General features: G+C 39.2%; 1 pseudogene; it reads left to right on the plus strand.

The window, feature by feature from the left end:
- The first annotated feature begins 11322 nt into the window (after positions 1–11322).
- On the plus strand, positions 11323–12148 carry LOC110570995 (annotated as a pseudogene).
- Positions 12149–13371: the final 1223 nt, after the last annotated feature.

The raw sequence follows: 13371 nt of genomic DNA on the forward strand, positions 1-13371 counted from the left end.
TTTTATAATTTCCATCTTTACAGTCATATTCCATCCCTTCATCATATCAACCCTTATTTTTGTACATATATAAGTTTTTCTTTCTTTAAAATTTTGGTAGGGACTTTCTTCTAAAAGACCAAAATACACCCCAAATCTAGTGTGTGGCACTGATCTATATACCAGCCTGATCATATTTGATCACATTCTGATTTTTTGTTGTTGTTGTTGTTTTGTTTTGTTTGTTTTTGTTTTTACCTTTATCTTTTTCTTTTTCTTTTTTCTCTCTTTCCCTTTCTTTTCCCACTGCTTCAGGTCTTTTCTGATTTGTTTAGAGTATATTTTCTGGGGACGTTGTTACTCTGCTAGCATTTTGTTCTCTCATTAATCTATTCTCCTCTGCACAAAATGACAAGACGGAAAAAATCACCTCAACAAAAAGAACAAGAGGTAGTACCGACTGCCAGGGACCTACTCAATATGGACATTAGTACGATGTCAGATCTAGAGTTCAGAATCATCACTTTAAAGATACTAGCTGGGCTTGAAAAAAATATGGAAGTTATTAGAGAAACCCTTTCTGGAGAAGTAAAAGAACTAAAATCCAACCAAGTAGAAATCAAAAAGGCTATTAATGAGGTGCAATCAAAAATGGGGGCGCTAACTGCTAGAATAAATGAGGCAGAAGAGAGAATCAGTAATATAGAAGATGAAATGATGGAAAATAAAGAAGCTGAGAAAAAGAGAGATAAACAACTACTGGATCACGAGGGCAGAATTCGAGAGATAAGCGATACCATAAGACGAAACAACATTAGAATAATTGGGATCCCAGAAGAAGAAGAAAGAGAGAGAGGGGCAGAAAGTATAATGGAGCAAATGATAGCAGAGAACTTCCCTAATTTGGGGAAGGAAACAGGCATGAAAATCCAGGAAGCACAGAGAACCCCTCTCAAAATCAATAAAATAGGTCAACACCCCGACATCTAATAGTAAACTTATGAGTCTCATAGACAAAGAGAAAATCCTGAAAGCAGCTCGGGAGAAGAGATCTGTAACCTACAAGGGTAGAAACATTAGATTGGCAAGAGACCTATCCAAAGAGACCTGGCAGGCCAGAAAGGACTGGCAGGATATATTCAGAGCACTAAATGAGAAAAATATGCAGCCAAGAATACTCTATCCAGCTAGGCTGTCATTGAAAATTGAAGGAGAGATAAAAAGCTTCCAGGACAAACAAAACTAAAGGAATTTGCAAACACAAAACCAGCCCTACAGGAAATCTTGAAAGGGGTCCTCTAAGCAAAGAGAGAGCCTAAAAGCAACATAGACCAGAAAGGAACACAGACAATATACGGTAACAGTCACCTTACAGGCAATACAATGGCACTAAATTCCTATCTTTCAATAGTTACCCTGAATGTAAATGGGCTAAATGCCCCAATCAAACGACACAGGCTATCAGACTGGATTAAAAAACAAGACCCATCGATATGCTGTCTGCAAGAGACTCATTTGAGACCCAAAGACAGCCCTAGATTGAAAGTGAGGGGGTGGAAAACTATTTACCATGCTAATGGACACCAAAAGAAAGCTGGGGTGGCAATCCTTATATCACACAAATTAGATTTTAAACCAAAGACTGTGATAAGAGATGAGGAAGGACATTATATCCTAATTAAAGGATCTATCCAACAAGAAGATCTAACAATTGTAAATATCTATGCCCCTAACATGGGAGCAGCCAATTATATAAGGCAATTAATAACAAAAGCAAAGAAACACATCGACAACAATACAATCATAGTGGGGGAACACCCCCCTTACTGAAATGGACAGATCATCTAAGCAAAAGATCAACAAGGAAATAAAGACTTTAAATGACACACTGGACCAAATGGACTTCACAGACATATTCAGAACATTCCATCCCAAAGCAACGGAATACACATTCTTCTCTAGTGCCCATGGAACATTCTCCAGAATAGATCACATCCTAGGTCATAAATCAGGTCTCAACCGGTACCAAAAGATTGGGATCATTCCCTGCCTATTTTCAGACCACAATGCTTTGAAACGAGAGCTCAATCACAAGAGGAAAGTCGGAAAGAACTCAAATACATGGAAGCTAAAGAGCATCCTACTAAAGAATGAATGGGTCAACCAGGAAATTAAAGAAGAATTAAAAAAATTCATGGAAACCAATGAAAATGAAAACACAACTATTCAAAATCTTTGGGATGCAGCAAAGGCCGTCCTAAGAGGAAAGTATATAGCAATACAAGCCTTTCTCAAGAAACAAGAAAGGTCTCAAATACACAACCTAACCCTACACCTAAAGGAGCTGGAGAAAGAACAGCAAATAAAGCCTAAACCCAGCAGGAGAAGAGAAATAATAAAGATCAGAGCAGAAATCAATGAAATAGAAACCAAAAGAACAGTAGAACAGATCAACGAAACTAGGAGCTGGTTCTTTGAAAGAATTAACAAGATTGATAAACCCCTGGCCAGACTTATCAAAAAGAAAAGAGAAAGGACCCAAATCAACAAAATCATGAATGAAAGAGGAGAGAGCACAACCAACACCAAAGAAATACAAACAATTATAAGAACATGTTATGAGCAACTCTATGCCAGCAAATTAGATAACCTGGAAGAAATGGAGGCATTCCTAAAGATGTATCAACTACCAAAACTGAACCAGGATGAAATAGAAAACCTGAACAGACCTATAACCACTAAGGAAATTGAAGCAGTCATCAAAAATCTCCCAAAAAACAAAAACCCAGGGCCAGATGGCTTCCCAGGGGAATTCTACCAAACATTTCAAGAAGAATGAATACCTATTCTTCTGAAACTGTTCCAAAAAATAGAAATGGAAGGAAAACTTCCCAACTCATTTTATGAGGCCAGCATTACCTTGATCCCAAAACCAGACAAAGACCCCATCAAAAAGGAGAATTACAGACCAATATCCCTGATGAACATGGATGCAAAAATTCTCACCAAAATACTAGCCAATAGGATCCAACAGTACATTAAAAGGATTATTCACCATGACCAAGTGGGATTTATCCCTGGGCTGCAAGGTTGGTTCAACATCCGCAAATCAATCAATGTGATACAATACATTAACAAAAGAAAGAACAAGAATCATATGATCCTCTCAATAGATGCAGAAAAAGCATTTGACAAAGTACAGCATCCTTTCTTGATCAAAACTCTTCAGAGTATAGGCATAGAGGGTACATACCTCAATATCATAAAAGCCATCTATGAAAAACCTACAGCGAATATCATTCTCAATGGGGAAAAACTGAGAGCTTTCCCCCTAAGGTCAGGAACGCGGCAGGGATGTCCACTATCACCACTGCTATTCAACATAGTATTGGAAGTCCTAGCCACAGCAATCAGACAACAAAAAGAAATCAAAGGCATCCAAATTGGCAAGGAAGAAGTCAAACTCTCACTCTTTGCAGATGATATGATACTTTATGTGGAAAACCCAAAAGACTCCACCCCAAAACTGCTAGAACTCATACAGGAATTCAGTAAAGTGGCAGGATATAAAATCAATGCACAGAAGTCAGTGGCATTCCTATACACCAACAACAAGACAGAAGAAAGAGAAATTAAGGAGTCGATCCCATTTACAATTGCACCCAAAACCATAAGATACCTAGGAATAAATCTAACCAAAGAGACAAAGGATCTGTACTCAGAAAACTATAAAATACTCATGAAAGAAATTGAGGAAGACACAAAGAAATGGAAAAACGTTCCATGCTCATGGATTGGAAGAACAAATATTGTGAAGATGTCAATGCTACCTAGAGCAATCTCCACATTCAATGCAATCCCCATCAAAATACCATCCACTTTTTTCAAAGAAATGGAACAAATCATCCTAAAATTTGTATGGAACCAGAAAAGACCCCGCATAGCCAGAGGCATGTTGAAAAAGAAAAGCAAAGCTGGTAGCATCACAATTCCGGACTTCCAGCTCTATTACAAAGCTGTCATCATCAAGACAGCATGGTACTGGCAGAAAAACAGACACATAGATCGAATGGAACAGAATAGAGAGCCCAGAAATGGACCCTCAACTCTATGGTCAACTCATCTTTGACAAAGCAGGAAAGACTGTCCAATGGAACAAAGACAGTCTCTTCAACAAATGGTGTTGGGAAAATTGGACAGCCACATGCAGAAGAATGAAACTGGACCATTTCCTTACACCACACACAAAAATAGACTCAAAATGGTTGAAAGACCTCAATGTGAGACAGGAGTCCATCAAAATCCTAGAGGAGAACACAGGCAGCAACCTCTTTGACCTCAGCCGAAGCAACTTCTTCCTAGAAACATCGCCAAAGGCAAGGGAAGCAAGGGCAAAAATGAACTATTGGGACTTCATCAAGATAAAAAGCTTTTGCAAAGCAAAGGAAACAGTCAACAAAACCAAAAGACAACCGACAGAATGGGAGAAGATATTTGCAAATGACATATCAGATAAAGGGCTAGTATCCAAAATCTATAAAGAACTCATCAAACTCAACACCCAAAGAACAAAGAATCCAATCAAGAAATGGGCAGAAGACATGAACAGACATTTTTCCAAAGAAGACATCCAAATGGCCAACAGACACATGAAAAAGTGCTCAATATCACTCGGCATCAGGGAAATCCAAATCAAAACCTCAATGAGATACCACCTCACACCAGTCAGAATGGCTAAAATTAACAAGTCAGGAAATGACAGATGTTGGCGGGGATGCGGAGAAAGGGGAACCCTCCTACACTGTTGGTGGGAATGCAAGCTGGTGCAGCCACTCTGGAAGACTGTATGGAGGGTCCTCTAAAATTTGAAAATAGAGCTACCATATGATCCAGCAACTGCACTACTGGGTATTTACCCCAAAGATACAAAAGTAGGGATCCGAAGGGGTACGTGCACCCCGATGTTTATAGCAGCAATGTCCACAATAGCCAAACTGTGGAAAGAGCCAAGATGTCCATCAACAGATGAATGGATAAAGAAGATGTGGTATATATATACAATGGAATATTATGCAGCCATCAAAAGAAATGAGATCTTGCCATTTGCAACGACGTGGATGGAACTGGAGCGTATTATGTTGAGTGAAATAAGTTAAATAGAGAAAGACATGTATCATATGATCTCACTGATATGAGGAATTCTTAATTGCAGGAAATAAACTGAGGGTTGCTGGAGTGGGGGGTGGGGTGGGAGGGATGGGGTGACTGGGTGATAGACACCAGGGAGGGTATGTGCTCTGGTAAGCGCTGTGAATTGTGCAAGACTGTTGAATCTCAGATCTGTACCTCTGAAACAAATAATGCAATATATGTTAAGAAAAAAAAAAGAAGAAGAAGGTAGCAGGAGGGAAAGAATGAAGTGGGGGAAATCGGAGGGGTAGACGAACCATGAGAGACGATGGACTCTGAAAAACAAACAGGGTTCTAGAGGGGAGGTGGGTGGGAGGATGGGTTAGCCTGGTGTTGGGTATTGAGGAGGGCACATTCTGCATGGAGCACTGGGTGTTATGCACAAACAATGAATCATGGAACACTTCATCTAAAACTAATGATGTAATGTATGGGGATTAACACAAGAATAAAAAAATTAAAAAAAAAATTTAAAATTGCTGATCTGCAAAAAACAGTAAAAAGAGGATGAGAAGACATCTTTCACAGGGAGAAAATATTTGTAAAAGACGCATCTGATAAAGGATTATTACCCCAAATACCCAAAGAACTCTCAAAACTCAATGATAAGAAAACAACTTAAACAAAACATGAGCCAAAAACCTTTAACAGACACCTCACCAAAGAAGACATATAGATGATAAATAAGCATATGAACAAATGCTTCACATCATACATCATTAAGGAAAAGCAAATTAAAATGAGATATCACTTCATACCCCTGGTTAGTACTTCGATGGGAGATATCACTTCATACCTATTAGAATGGCCACATGCAGAACACTGACAACACCAAATGCTGGTGAGGACGTGGAGCAATAGAAACTCATTCATTGCTAGTGAGAATGCAAAATGATACAGTCACTTTGTAGGACAGGTGATTTCTTATAAAACTAAACATACTCTTACCATACAATCCATCAATTAGGAAGGAAGGAAGGAAGGAAGGAAGGAAGGAAGGAAGGGAGGGAGGAAGGGAGGGAGGGAGGGAGGGAGGGAGGGAAGGATGGAGGGAGGGAGGAAGGAGAGAGAAAGGAAGGGAGAAAGGAAAGATGAGGAAGGGAGATTTCCATCTATATTTTCCACCGTTATGCAAATATTAATTCAAAATATATTAGAGACCTAAATGTAAAATCTACAATTACAAAACAGCTGGAAGTAAATATAGGAAAAAAGATTGTATGACCTTGGGCTAGGCAAAAATTTTTTAAATATGACACCAAAAGCATGATTTGTAAAAGGAAAAAGTGATAAATTAGACTCCATCAAAATAAAAATAAATCTGCTGTTCAAATACACTGTTAAGAGAATGAAATAAGCCACAGACTTGGAGAAAATTTATCTGAAAAGGACTTGTATCTGGAATATATAAAAGATGTTCAAAACTTAATGATAAAGAAAAAAATATTTCAATGAAAAATACAGAGATGCTTAACCAAAGAATTTATATGGTTAGCAAATAAGCATAGGAAAAAATACAAAACACCATCAGTCATTAAGAAAAAGTAAATTAAAACTATAATGAAATACTACCATATGCCTATCAGGATGTCTAAGAATAAGAAAATGTATCAGTGATACTAAGAAATCAATAAATACTTTTGGGAAAACTAAAATAGCCATACAATGCAATACTATTCACCAATAAAAAGGAACGAACTCTTGATATGTACTATAACATGTATAAATCTCAAAATAATTATTCTGAGTGAAAGTCAGACATAAAAGAGCATGCACTGCATGATTTGATTTTTACAAACATCTAGAAAATACAAACTATATTATATATTGATAGAAAGCAGGAGGAATTATAAGGGATTGCATCTAGAAGGGAAGATATTAAAGGATCCTCTGGCGGTGATGGATATATTCATTACCCTAATTGTGGTGATGGTTTTATGGATGTATTCATATGTCAAATTTATCAAATTGTACCCTTTATTTATTTATTTTTAAGATTTTATTCATTTATTTGAGAGAGAGAAAGAGCACGAGCAGGGTGAGGGGCAGAGGGACAAGCAGACTCCCCGCTGAGCAGAGACCCTGATGTGGGGCTCTATTCCAGGACCCTGGGATCATGACCTGAGCAGAAGGCAGACGCTTAACCGACTGAGCCACCCAGGCGCCCCTGTACCCTTTAAATAACTGCATTTTGTGTAGTTTTATTTATGTTGGCTATACTTCAATAAAGTGCTATGCATCTGTGCACATGTATGTATACACAGGTATCCCCCACTTTTCAAAATTTCATGTTATGCCACTTCACTTTTACAGAAGATCTACGTTAGTACCTGGTTCTGCTAACTGGCAGTAATCTGAAGAGGACTTTTGCTTTTATGGAAAAAGGGGCATAGTAAAAATAGCATTGAGTGTTTGTTTTGCAGTGAGACATCATAGAGGTAGTGCTTGACCCAAGCAGCGAGAATGGCACCTCCGGGCTCCTTCCCAGTGAGCTATGCTCAGCATCTCAGCATCAAGCTGTGTCTGTGAGCATCTGTGTTTTATCTCAATTTAGTCTGCTCATCCAAGATGTGTGCTAAGGTCTCAGAAAAGCCTAAGAGAGGTTATTTTTGGGTCTAGGAATGCTCAAAAAATTTTCCATATAAATGAATGCTAATTGCTTGTTTGCTATACACCATTTCGGTTTATAAAAGTTTTCATAGAAATGTTCTACTTTTGGATAGCAGGGGAAACCTGTATATAATACATATGAAATAGATAATAATACAAAATAATATGTATAATATAAAATAATAAAAGGATGCATATATACATATATGATATACATATATCAAGAAGATTACGTGTGTGTATGTGTGTGTGTATAGGCATATAGATAACTTTCTGTTGAAAGTCATGCTCAAATCTATCCCTTGCTGCAATTTGGTATCCTAAATGTTTGGGATTACCTCATTTTAGGAAGTTACTTGTGTAATATTCTGCTTTATTGTACTTACTTTCATTTACTCTTCTCTGGTTTTCAGCAGTGCCCAGCTTAGCACTTTCCAGATGGCATATACTAGCTAATTCATGGTTGAGTTCAGTAGAAGTAAGCTTCCAGAGGGAATTATTTTCCCCCTAAGGATATCCGTGATGGAACTTTACAAAGAAAGGATTTCTTATAAAAATCACTGTTTAATTAAAAAGTCAAAGAATCTAAACAATTTGGAAATAAAATCCAAATAGTTAAGCATTCCCTCTCACTTAAACAAATTCAAACCTTGCATTGGCTTTCACAGTTTATACTGAAGGAAATTTATTTTTATACTAAGCACCCATTCATTTAGAATATATACAACCAGGAAGATCAAATAAACATGCTTTTTAAAATGGCAGAATGCAATAACTATTGGTATACTAATTAACCTTCTTCTAACCCCCAGGATCCTTTAGACATAAAAATCTTAATACCACAGTGATAGGGGCCACCAATCCAAACCATTACTCGGAACAAAGTGAGGCTCCAAAGCAACTTGCCCAAAGTCCCACTGTTAGTAGGTCTGTATGGTTGTGATGTGTCCTATAAATGAGTGCTAGCCCTCTAAAAAGTGCTGCTCTCTGGCTGGCCTGTGGGCAGACAGCCCAGATCACAAATGTGCTCGTTGTTTAGAGCTTGCCAGTACACCTGAAGGTCACTGCAATCATCATCACCTCTGAACCTTTTTTAGTTTAGTCTAAGATGACCCATGTTGAGAAAACAGAGGCAGTTATAGTTTGAAAAAACAAACCATTCTCAGCATTTTTGTAATATGTCCATGACTGTGCCAGGTTCTAATCATGGAAATAAGACACAATCATTTGACAAATGACACAGATTCCCATACTCTCAGATTTGACCAGAGATTGCCCATGTAGAGACATTTCTTTGGGAAGACTGATGAGGGCAAAGTCACAGAGATAGTTCCGGAAACTAGTATCAACAGTATACCAGGCACTATACCAGGCCTATTAAAGATGTTGTATTATATAATCCCTGCAATATTTTGTAAGGCAGCGATTACAAACCCCATTTTATAGACTGAAAAACTGAGGCTATGCCCTGTTAAGCTACTTGCCAAATTCACAACGCAACAAAATAACAGAGTTACTATTTAAACCCGGGGTTGAAGGATTGCCTAGGATTTCTGCTGTACTATATAGCCTCCCAGACAGAAGGATCCAGCAAAGGGGAAATACTAAGTGTTTTCATTTTATTCAGGAAGTGTATTTCATATCCAAATTCAGGTCATGTCATTGAGGACTTTCTGAAAATATGTCTTATACTGCTTTTAATTTTTCAAAATCATGAGTGCCATGATTCTGTTCCTCAAAAAAAGAAATAATAAAATCAGAAACAGTAAGTAGAATAGATTTGTAAGAAATAAATCACTCTGAGCAAACCTAATTACTTTCTTTCTTCCCACAGAATTACATGGCCAAAAGATAATGGAAGTACAAAAGACACAATATATCTTGATTACTAATATAACAGATAGTGTCTCTTAGACATTAACTCGCACAATTAATTGAAAATCGTCTCAATCTGGAATAAAAATTGACTTCATAGAAACAAAAGGGCAACGTCATAGACTGTCAGGGACCATTCTGCGCTGCCTGCCTTGCCCTGCCCCAGCGGCCATTTGTCATGGTACTTGCAGGGGCAGCAATTGTCTGGAATTACGAAGCAGACAAATGCTTCTGTCTAGTGCTGGCTCTGCCTAGCTAGGAGACCCAACTTGCATTAGTTGGAAATAAAAGTGGGGAGCCATGGCGAAGTACAACCAGGCAAATGAATAGCAACCATAAAACAAATACATAATAATTGAAGAAAAGAAGTGTGCAAAACCACCAGAAGGAGCCATCAGGACTTCCAGAATTTTGTTGCTGAATTTAAACTGAGGAAACAATGCATCAGTCAGAGTCAGCCTTGAAAACATACAGAATGGAGCCACTGGGACAGGAAGTGAACCATGTTGGATTTAGCAAAGTTCAGAAACCTGCCCAAGGGCACACCTGTCATTGAGGGGTTGGAGGGAGAACTAAAGCACTAGTGTGGCCCTGTCTCCTGATTTTAACCACCTGAACTCCAAGGACACTCTGTGTAAAGATGGACACCATCAACTCACACTTCTCTACCTCCTTGAAGCCAGGCACTCGAGGCTTCACAAGTCGATGAGATGACCTGGGGTGGTTAGTAGTAGAAAGAAGCACAACTTCCTGTAATGAAGATAATTGGGGCCCACAGAGTGGTAAATAAAGAGATCCCTGCTTTCCTCCTAGGAACCTGTGGATTCTTTTGAAGAAATGAGATCTTGGTTTAATCAGAAGACATGGAAAGGGCCTGTGCAATGCACCTGTTGGGTCTCTAGCCAGGACAGAGATGGCCAGGTTTGCCCAAGTAATCACACCCTCAGGCTTTGCCCAGGAGGTATCCTCATTCAGGTTTTACACAGAGTGACAATTTGGATTACTTGTTAGGATGAAAGCAAATTCCTCATGAATCACACAGAGCAAAGAATTCTGTTTGCTATTCTTTTTAAAGATTTTATTTATTCATTTGAGAGAGAGAGAGAGAGAGAGCACAAGCAGGGGGAGAGGCAGAGGAAGAGGGAGAAGCAGGCTCCCCGCTGAGCTGGGAGCCTGATGTGGAGCTCGATCCCAGGACCTGGAGACCATGACCCGAGCCAAAGGCAGACACTTAACCATCTGAGCCACCCAGGCGCCCCTGTTTGCTATTTAGAGATACAAACTGTCCCAGGGCATAGCTTCTGGTTGCCTGAGCTAAAGATAGGCAACCTCTAGGCAAAAAGAGGAAGCCCTCAAAATGTTTTTCCATATTCTGGAGATTACATTTTGCCTCACTGAGTGTGATAGAGTGAGACTACTACAGCTCCAGACCAAAGCTTTTCAAAATTATGCCAATGGGAAAGTGCCCCAAAGTGACAATACTTCTTATGCAAGAACTTGAAAGATTATTTTATCAACTAGGAAGCCATGTACTTTTGTACTAATCAGATGTCATTTTATACTTGAGTATAGTGTCGATGCATAAGAGCAGACATTAGTGGTTTAAGAAAAATTCAGAAGTCTGGGGTCTGCTTTCGTGGGGGTGCCGCGGCAGGACGGGCTGGAAAGATGCCAGTGGTGGTGATAGCGGAAAGTGCCTTGAGTTTCAAAAAGTTGCTGGATCAGTGCGAGAACCAGGAACTCGAGGCTCCTGGAGGAATTGCTACTCCCCCAGTGTATGGTCAGCTGTTAGCTTTATATCTGCTCCACAATGACATGAATAATGCAAGATATCTTTGGAAAGGGATACCACCTGCTATAAAATCTGCAAATTCTGAACGTGGGGAATTTGGTCAGTAGGACAAAGAATTTGGCATAGAGATTTCCCTGGGATCTATACGACCATCAACGCACACCAGTGGTCTGAGACAGTCCAGCCAATCATGGAAGCACTTAGAGATGCAACGAGAAGAGCCTCCGCTCTGATCTCTCCAGCCTACACCTCCATCATCGCTGATGATTTCGAAGCCTTTGTGGGGCTCCCTGTGGAAGAGGCCATGAAAGGTATATTGGGTGGCTCAGTCGTTAAGCGTCTGCCTTCAGCTCAGGTCATGGTCCCGGGGTCCTGGGATCGAGCCCCACATCGGGCTCCCTGCTCGGCGGGAAGCCTGCTTCTCCCTCTCCCACTCCCCCTGCTTGTGTTCCCTCTCTCACTGTCTCTCTCTCTGTCAAATAAATAAATAAAATCTAAAAAAAAAAAAAAAAAAAGAACAAGGATGGCAAGCGGACTCCACCACAAGAATGGTTATGCCCAAAAAGCCAGTTGCAGGGGCCCTGGATGTGTACTTTAACTGGTTTATTCTTTTATCAGAGCCTACCCCAGTGTCCCCGATCCCCAATGAACAGCCAGCCATTAGTCAGACTGACGGATTATGTGGCTTTCCTCGAAAACTGATGTAGTGTTCTGAATTCAAGATCCTCGTTCAGAATCCTGTATACTGACAGAGAAATGTAAAATTTTTATTTTCAATTTATTGAATGGATGAAGCACCTCAGCATTCCTTACTGAGGATGTGATAAAATCCATATATAAAAGTGTATTATATATATTTTGTCCTTAAACATTATGCTGAATAGTTGTTGAAACAATTCTCATTTTGTAATATTTGACAATTTGGATGGAGCCCGTCAGTATTATGCAGTTTATATTTCCTACTGACTTGTAAAGTACAGCTCTCCTGCTTTGTATAGGTCAGTGGTTGTCAGCTGTTTGTCCCTGCCCCAGCGCGCAGCACACTCCCATCTGCACTGATTGTTGCTACCTACAGCAATTCATTTGGGGTTTGAAGAGGACCATCCCCATAGGCAGTATCTGAGCTGCTGGGGCTTCTGATGCACCCCCTTCAGATAATATGCTCTCCTTTCTCCTCACCTCCTGAACATCACTTCTACAGAATGCTGAAATGTAGCTGAAGAACCGAAGACCATTTCCTCAGTAAACCAATTTGTGAACTTCAGATTTTTTCCTGATAGCGTGAGTACATCCATTGCTGGCAGTGGAGGGCTTGCCATGAAAATGCAACTATTTAAGAACCTTCAGGAGAAGTATTAGATGTAATGTTCCTTTCAGAAGAAGGGAAACTTAGGGTGGAATGCATTCTATCGGCAAAGAAGCTATTAAGATAAGTGTTCTACTTTGTACAATTATCCTGCAACCTACTGGTTGCTTATATTTATCCTTTGGTTCAAGGTCTGCCTTTTGGAGAAATATTGAACAAATCTTTCAGTTTTTGTGTGATGCCCTGTAAATATTTGGAGGTGTTTATTGTATCTTCAGGTTAAAAGCCCCCCTGCTTCATTTATTCTGCATTTGTTCAATAAATATTTAATTGCAAAAAGAAAGAAAAATTCAGAGAAAATGAAAAAAAAGAACTTTCTGTAAACTTAAAATATTTAATAATTTTTTTCTGAAAAGGCATCATTTTTCCATCTAAGCAGTAAGATGCATCTAGCTTACATGCTCCATATGCATAATACTTGAGAAACACTGTCTTGGATCCAGGAAATGCTTAATTTGTGAAAATTCGACTCCAGGATTTAAACTTTGTTCATGCCCTAAACATATCTAAAAGTGAGCACCTCCCTTTGTGTTTGTAGCCCACTCTCTTTAATATCTAA

The sequence above is a fragment of the Neomonachus schauinslandi genome, chromosome 11 (genome assembly GCF_002201575.2).
Source record: "Neomonachus schauinslandi chromosome 11, ASM220157v2, whole genome shotgun sequence".
NCBI lineage: Eukaryota > Metazoa > Chordata > Mammalia > Carnivora > Phocidae > Neomonachus > Neomonachus schauinslandi.